The sequence below is a fragment of the Nicotiana sylvestris genome, chromosome 11 (genome assembly GCF_000393655.2).
Source record: "Nicotiana sylvestris chromosome 11, ASM39365v2, whole genome shotgun sequence".
NCBI classification, from domain to species: Eukaryota; Viridiplantae; Streptophyta; class Magnoliopsida; order Solanales; family Solanaceae; genus Nicotiana; species Nicotiana sylvestris.
This window is the reverse complement of record NC_091067.1, coordinates 164681466-164690427: the sequence shown is the minus strand read 5'-3', so window position 1 is coordinate 164690427 and position 8962 is coordinate 164681466.

Sequence of the window (8962 nt, the reverse complement as noted above, 5' to 3'; positions counted from 1 at the left end):
TTGATTGCTTGCTCACCAATTGAATACTATCTACGAATCTAGGATTGGACTCTGGAGAGGGAATTCTAGATTGCATGTAAGATTGAGTAGAGCATGATCTTAACTCTTAGGGGGGTGGATTAGGGGTTAGGATAGGAATATACCTAATTGCTTTGCTTGCTTACTATACATGAATTACTAATGTGTTCTTGTTAATTCTAATTTCATAGGAATATAGGCGTTAGATTAGCTTGAATATGCGAGTTGTACTTCGGGAGAAGGCTACGAGCAATATTAACCCTGTCAACCAATAAACCAAATAAATTAATTAGACGATTTAAGTAAAAACTCAACGGAATGGTTAGCTAACCCATAGCTCTAGAATATTCACTCACATTGAATTCATGTTTAAGCTTGTCATTGTTTTCTTTAATCTTTTAATTTGTTACTCTAGATTAATTTTAGTTTAATATTCATACGTTAGGATTCGCTTGAATAGATTAATTGTTTGGTTTAATTTAGTTGATAGATAATCACAAGTCCCTATGAGTACGATATCTGGACTTACAATCCTATATTACTTGTAGGACTACGTATACTTGCGTGTGCGTTTGGGAGCAACAAGGACCAAACATAAGATTTACAACCTTTAGTGTACCTGTGGTAAATAATTACAATATTGGCATTTTAGATAAACTATAGATGTGTAACAGCCCAGCCCGCAAACGATATTGTCCGTTTTTGTCCCGTCTAACCGGGATTATATTACTTGTAGGACCACGTATATTTGCGTGAGCGTTTGGGAGTAACAAGAACCAAACATGAGATTTACAACCTTTAGTGTACCTGCGGTAAATAATCATAATATTGGCATTTTAGATAAACTAGAGATGTGTAACAGCCCAGCCCGCAAGTGATATTGTCCGCTTTTGCCCCGACTAATCGGGATTTACCTAAACTCAGTTGAACTCTGACCCACCACCGATAAAGCTGACGTAAGAGTGGCTTTGATACCATCTATAACAGCCCAGCCCGCTAGTGATATTGTCCGCTCTGGGCCTAGGACCTCACGGGTTTAAAACGTGTCACTATGGTCTAAGACTTGTTAACTTATATACCCAACATCCCTCTTGTGTTTTGCCGATGTGGGACTCTGTCTAAAGTGTGGGGTGTTACAAGATGTTTCCACAAGTTTAAAATGACTCAAGTTCCTCTTCTTCCTTTTTTTTTAAATCTATTGGTGATCAATATGGATTCCTAGTTGTTATTGTTTCAGAGAAGAAAATAGAAGTAGAAAAAGAAGCTAACCTGGATAATTGCTTTTTTCTTTTGATGATATGTGAATAGATATAACTAAAAGTTAAATAAAGCTGCAAGGCATATTGTAACTCTACACACTATGATTTGGCAAATGGGAAAAAAGTCACCTGGAGTCTATCAGGAAAAACAATCGCAGAAGCTTACAGAAAAATAAAATATGCAATTTCAGGTATTTATTTAGTGTACTTGCGGGAAATAATAACAATATTGGCATTTTCGATAAACTAGAGATGTTTTCGCAAGGCATATTGGATTCCTAGTTGTTATTGTTCAGAGAAAAAAACAGAAGAAGAAGAAAAAAGAAGCTAAGCTTTGTTCTTCCTATTATGACAAAAAAGTTGCAACAATAAGTTTGTTTGTTCAAAAGTCTATTGATTACCTTTGGCAACTTTATAGTGAGCAGTGATGTAGGCTTCATATCCTTTGTTACCAGTAAGTTTGTTCTTTAGTTAGGGGCGGATGTAGTGTTCTACCAACGAGTTCAGTTGAACCCATAATTTTTGACGCGGAGTAAATATTTGTATTCATTAAAATAGCAAAAAAGTAGATATGAACCCATAACTTTAAAAATATAATGAGTTCAATGCTAAAAATCTTAGAAGTTGAACCAATAGGATTTAAATCCTGGATCCGCCTCGACCTATACTATACTTGATGCTGTTAAGATTCCTACTGGATATCTTCTTCCTTAGCATTTACATGTGTTCACAAAAGGAAAATGTTGGCTTTATTTGGAGATATGAGAGGAGAAAATAACAAAAGTAACAAGTAATGAACAAGAGATTGGGAGACTTGAGAGGAGAACATTACAAAAGTAAGAAGTTATGAACAAGACTGGGAGACAGAGGGCATGTGGTTTCTTTTTTAGTCAATTGTTTTTGAGCTCGTTTCGTATAGATGATTGTAAATAATTAATAAGATTGAAGAATATTTTTACTGTGTTAAATTTTTTATAAATACACTGTTATGTGTTTTAATAGAAGTGTTAAAACTAATAATAAGTAGTTTTTGGTTAAAAAAAAGTATTGATAAGCTATTACTTATGCTATGTCTGATGGCCTTGACACCATAGGCAAACCATAGCGTAGTTTACTCTTAATGTAAGTTACTAATTCTCTAGATAATTATTTGTAACAAAATAATGACAGATACTACCACAAATTAAAGGGGAGAGTATATAATAACAACAATAATATTTTTAAAAAAAAGGAGAGATAACATTCTTCTACAGTACTACAGTAATTGCCCCACAAACAGCTCCTCTTCAATCAAGAAAGTAAAGTGAGCTTAGTTGCTCCATTACAATATGTTAATTTGGCATTAATGTGTATAATCTTGAAGTGGATGTCCATAATTTTCACATTGTCATATGGTGAAAAACATGATTGCAATATTCATATAAAATATAGATTGTATATGTTGCAAAGTAATGGCAAAACTTCTCCAAAAATAGTAGCCCACATGTAATGTTTTTTTGTTTAAAGTTACTTTTCTTCCATCATTGACATTTGGTGGGCCAAATCTGTTATCAGATCTATATAGATAATTTTGTTGTTTGGCAAAATATAGTGCAGTCACTACCCCAGAAACAGTTACTCCACTTATTTTAGAAAGGAACCGAATTCCACCATTTTCACGCAACAATAAGATAAAGACAAATGAAGAGACCACAAGAAAGCATTAAAAGAAAGATATATTTCCCCTGTATTGACTATGCATTTATTCGTTATGGCGGGCCTAGAGGAGGCGGACCACAATAGTCTAAAACTGGCGATATCAGGGACACATATCATCAATTTTATCAGTTTCCAAATAGTAACCGAGAAAAATCTCCATTTAGTAAAGCAGAGAAATGATATTTGCCTGTCAAATCACTTGTCATATAGTAAAGTCACGTTTATCTCAATCATTTTTACATTTATATATGTACAACTATTATCAATTAATCAAGACTTACTTCCACTTAAAAAAGATATTTTTGGAAGGCTTGTTCTATTTGAGTCAACGAAGAACATATATAATAAGGTAGTACTGGTTGATGTTAATACTAAGAAATTTTGCAGATGGAGGAGATTTCATTTGAAAGCCTTGTTTCCGAATACCTGTGGGAAACCAATGAAAAAGATTTGGTGGCTGTGTCAATGTTCAACTTGATGTTTCACAAGGATCCAAATTCCTTTGCTCTTAAACTTGATATTGGTTCTTCACACGATGGCATTGATTTCCGTACGAAATGTGTTGCCCTCTTTTTCACGTTGGTTAATGACTTTTTGCCTTTGGAAAAGTTTAAGCGTGTCAACTTAATCCATTTTAAAGTCTAATCTCCTTATGCGTCTCAAGCTCGAACAATCAACAAACATCAACAAAATGCTCTCTCGAACCGTTTTGTAACTAGCTTTTTCACTTCTGCCCGACGACAATTGGCCTGAATTATTGCCATTCTTGTATCATTGTGTGACGATCCGGCTAGTCGTCTCATGAGTTACCGCTCCGTTTCCCCCATTTCTACATCTTATTGCTTTGTTTATCGGTTCTATATGTGATTGGATTGGTTGGCTTGAGTTCGGAAAGGATTTGGTAAGGTTTGAGACGCTTAGTTTCTTTTGAGTAAACTTGAGTTGAAAAAGTCAACCGGATGTTGAATTATGTGTTAGAGGGCTCGGATGTGAATTCTAACGGTTCGGATAGCTTCGGGAGGTAATTTGGGACTTAGGAGCATGATCGGATGTGTTTTGGAGGTCTGGAGTAGATTTAGGCTTGAATTGGCAAAATTGGATTTTGGCGTTTTTCGGTTGATAGGTAAGATTTGGATATAGGGGTGGGAATGAAATTCTGGGAGTTGTAGTAGTTTTATTGTGTCATTTGGGATGTGTGTGCAAAATTTCACGTCATTCGGAATGGTTGAGTTTTTTATCAAAAGCGAAATTTAGAAGATTTTGGAATTCTTAGGCTTGAATCCGATGCGAATTTTGTGTTTTGACGTTGTTTTGAGCATTCCGAAGATGGGAACAAGTTTGAATGATGTTATGGGATATATTGGCATCTTTGGTTGAGGTCCCGAGGGCCTTAGGTGAGTTTCGGGTGGTCAATCGGATCATTTCTAGATATTGAGAGTTGCAGAAAATTTCTATTCAGTGTTGTAGAGAAATGGCCTTCACGTTCGCGAGTAGGCCCTCACGTTCGAGAAGGGTTAGTTGAGGAGGCTGAGGATTTAGCCTTCGCGTTCGTGAGGAAGGCTCTACGTTCGTGAAGGGCTGAGAGACTATGCATTGCGTTCGCGAGGGAGGCTCCGCGTTCACGTAGAGGAAGTAGGCCAACTGGGTTTGAGGTTGATTTGTTCATTGCGTTCGCGAGAAGGGGAACGCGTTCGCGAAGGTGGAGCTGTGGAGCCATCGCATTCGCGAGTGGCTAGTCGCATTCGCGTAAGAAGATTTTTGGTCAAAATTAATTTGTGCTTCGTGAACGCGAGGCGTTGACCGCGTTCGCGAAGAAGGAATTGAAGTCTGGGCAGAATGTTTAAATAGTCATCTTGTCCGCGATTTTGGGGTTAACTTCCACCATTTTTGAGCGATTTTGGAGATTTTTGAAGAGGATTGAAGAGGGATTCAAGGGGAATCACTTGGAGGTAAGATTTATGGACTTAATACTCGATTATAATGTGAATTCCACCTAATTAATCATGGAAATTAAGCCTAATATTGAAGAACTAGGGCTTGAAATTGGAGACCTAGAATTTGAGATTTGAGGGGTCGTTTGTGGTTGGATTTTAATACTTTTGGTATGAATGAACTCGGGGAGTGATAAGGAGTCCATTGATGTAAATTTTATCGAATTCCGAGACGTGGGCCCGGGGGTCGGGTTTGGCCAATTTCGGGATTTGTGTTGTAATTTGATTTATTTCGAGTGGGCTTTATTCCCTTAGTATATTTTGATGGTTTTGCACTGATTTTGGTTAGATTGGAGCATCTGAAGGCCTATTCGATGGTCAAAGGCATCACGAGCTAGAGATTTGGGCCGGGTAGAGGTAAGTAATGATTGTAAATGTTGTTCTGAGGGTATGAAACCCCGGATTGCACATCGTTGTGCTATATTGAGGTGACACACACACTACATGAAGAGCGTGGGGTCGTGCACTGTTAAGGATTGTGACTTAGTCCATCCCGACTGATTATTTTACCGGGTATTTGACTGAAAACTATTTGCTATCATCATGTTTTGGGCGAATGCCATATTTGGGCCTCGTGCCAACTATTGAACCCTTAGGGGATTTTTATTTATATTTCCTCACTGTTTTGGCTTTATACTTGAACTCAATTATGCTATATTCTACTGTTTTCATAACTCAGCCATGTTTACTCTGCTTTAACACTTAAATGAGATTTTAAATGATATTTTGGGCTGAGCGCCATATTTTACTATTGCCCAAGTGGCTTGTGAGATTCTGACTGAGTTAGGTCGGGGGCCTATGTTGTGAGGAAACCCTGATTATGATTTTGAGGCCGAGGGCCTGAGATTTGTATGTCACAAGGTGTCTTGTTGATATGAGGCCGAGAGCCTAGTGATGTACGCCACGAGATGGCTTGATATTGCGCTTGGGCAGTAAGGGGACCCTCTAGTAATCTGCACACCCCTAGTGAGTGCGGGTACCCATTATGATTTGAGATATAGCCCGAGGGGCTAGTTATTGTTCCATGTGTTGCCCGAGGGGCTGATTCTGTTGGTATTGTGCCCGAGGGGCGTTTCATTATGTGTTTACCTTTTTTTAGTTGCCTGCCTTTTACTTGCTTAACTGTTTGAAAAGGGATTTTAAGAAGTTTAAACTGAACTAAAGCGACTTTGCATATTTTTATTGTTTCATTACTTTTTACTGGCTTTTACTGCTTCCTTATAGCCTGTGATGCACTTTACGTGATTTCTTATTACTCAATGTGCATTTATTATTATTACTCACTGAGTTGGAGTACTCACTTTACTCCCTGCACTCCGTGTGCAGATTCAGGCACTTCAGGTCCCACTAGCGAGTGTTGATCCTTCCAACTCAGGCGAATTCAAAGATTCTTTGGGTAGTTGCCGTCGTTCGCAGCCCAGAGCTTCTTCCCTTATCTTATTTTCTAAGTTTTAGCTCTATATTAGACTATGTAGAGTCTTCAAACTTTTAGTGTATCGATATATGCTCATGACTGGTGACACCCCGATGTCGGGCTGTGTTGGTTTTATTTCCGCAATTTGTACTATCACTGCTTATTTTGGGTTTTTATCATGTTAAGACTTAATTTTATTATCTTAACTACTTAAAAAGGGAATTGGGAATGTGTCGGCTGGCCTTGTCTTCATGAGAGGCGCCATCATGACCGGGTCCAGGTTTAGGGTCGTGACAAGTTAGTATCGGAGCCGAGGTTACATAGGTCTCACGACTCATGAGCAAGTTTAGTAGAGTCTCGTGGATCAGTACGGAGATATTTGTATTTATCCGAGTTCTCCGAGTTAGCCCGTCATGCTATTTGGTTGGTTCCGACAGATAGAGAGAGGATAAGAGGTTTGTTGATGGTCTCACTTATCAGCTTCACATTCTTATGACTATGGAGAGGGTGACTTGTGCTACCTTTGAGGAGGTCGTAGACATTGCTCGTGAGATCGATTCCGTTTGTCGCCAGGTGCGAAAGGAGAGGGAGGCCAAGAGGCCTCAAGGATCTGGTAGTTATAGTGGTGCTCCTTCGAGAGGTCAGTTTTAGCATGACAGAGGCCGTCTGTTCAGGAATGCTCAGCCAGCTCGCCTAGGTTATCGTGGGGTGTCATCGGGTCATTGTTCTCACAGTTCTCATCAGGGCCAGTCATCACTTAGTGCCGTTCCAGCTCAGAGTTCGTCCCGTGCTCTATTAGTTTAGGGCTCTTTTATGTCAGGTGCATCTGCTAGTCATTCCGGTGCTGGGGGTTCCCTTCAGTCCCCTTCTCCAGCACATGGGAGTTGCTATGAGTGTGGAGAGATAGGTCATATGTGGAGGCAGTATCCTCGTCGTCTTGCGGGTTCATCTCAGCAGAGAAGTCAGCCATCAGCTTCAGCACCAGTTACTTCACCACCACCCACCCAGCCATTTAGGGTTAGAAGTCAGTCATTTAGGGGTCGCCCTAGAGGGGGAGGTCGATTAGGTGGCGGTCAGGCCCGTTTCTATGCACTTCCAACTGGACCTGATGATATTGCTTCCGATGTTGTTATTACAGGTATTGTTTCAGTCTGCCACAAAGATACTTCTATATTATTTGATCCCGGTTCCACCTTTTCTTATGTGTCATCATACTTTGCTCGTTATTTGGATATGCCCCGTAAGCCTCTTGCTTCACCTGTTCATGTATCTACCTCGGTGGGCGATACTATTGTTGTTGACCGTGTGTACCAGTCATGTGTGGTAACTATTATGGGTCTAGAGACTTGAGTGGATCTTTTACTATTATGTATAGTGGATTTCGATGTTATTTTGGGCATGGATTGACTATCTCCGTGTCGTGCTATTCTGGACTGTCATGCCAAGACAGTCACATTGGCTATAGCAGGTGTGCTATAGATCGAGTGGCGAGGTTTGACTGATTATGTTCCCAGTAGGGTAATCTGATAAAGGCCCAGTGTATGGTTGGGAAGGGTTGTCTTTCGTATCTAGCCTTTGTGAGGGATGTCGGTGCAGAGACTCCCAGTATTGATTCTATTTCAGTTGTGAGGGATTTTTCCGATGTGTTTCCTGCAGACCTGTCGGGCATGCCACCAGATAGGGATATTGATTTTGGTATTGACCTGGTGCTGGGCACTCAGCCTATTTTTATTCCGCCGTATCGTATGGCACTAACGGAGTTGAAGGAGTTAAAGGAGCAGCTTCAGGAACTCCTTGATAAGGGGTTCATTCGGCCTAGTATGTCACCTTAGGGTGCACCGGTTCTATTTGTGAAAAAGAAGGATGGAACTATGAGGATGTGCATTGATTATAGGCAGTTGAACAAAGTAACAGTTAAGAACAAGTATCCTTTGCCTCGTATTGATGATTTGTTCGACCAACTTCAAGGAGCGAGAGTGTTCTCCAAGATTGATCTCCGTTCAGGTTATCACCAGTTGAAGATCAGGGACTCAGATATTCTTAAGACAGCTTTCAAAACCCGATATAGTCACTATGAGTTCTTGGTGATGTCTTTTGGGTTGACCAATACCCCAGTAGCATTCATACATTTAATGAACAGCGTGTTCCGGCCTTATCTCGACTGATTTTTCATAGTCTCCATTGATGATATTCTGGTGTATTTGTGTAGTCAGGAGGAGCACGCAGAGCATTTGAGAGTTGTGTTGCAGAGATTCAGGGAGGAGAAGCTTTATGCAAAATTCTCCAAGTGTGAGTTTTGGCTCAGTTAAGTGGCTTTCTTGGGGCACGTGGTGTCCAGTGAGGGTATTCAGGTTGATCCGAAGATGATTGAAGCAGTTCAGAGTTAGCCCAGACCGTCCTCAGCCACATAGATTCGTAGCTTTCTTGGTTTGGCAGGCTATTGTCGCCGGTTTGTTCAGAGATTCTCATCTATCGCATCACCCTTGATCAAGTTGACTCAGAAGGGTACTTCATTTGTGTGGTCAGACGAATGTGAGGAGAGCTTTCAGAAGCTCAAGACAGCCTTGACCACAGCTCCAATG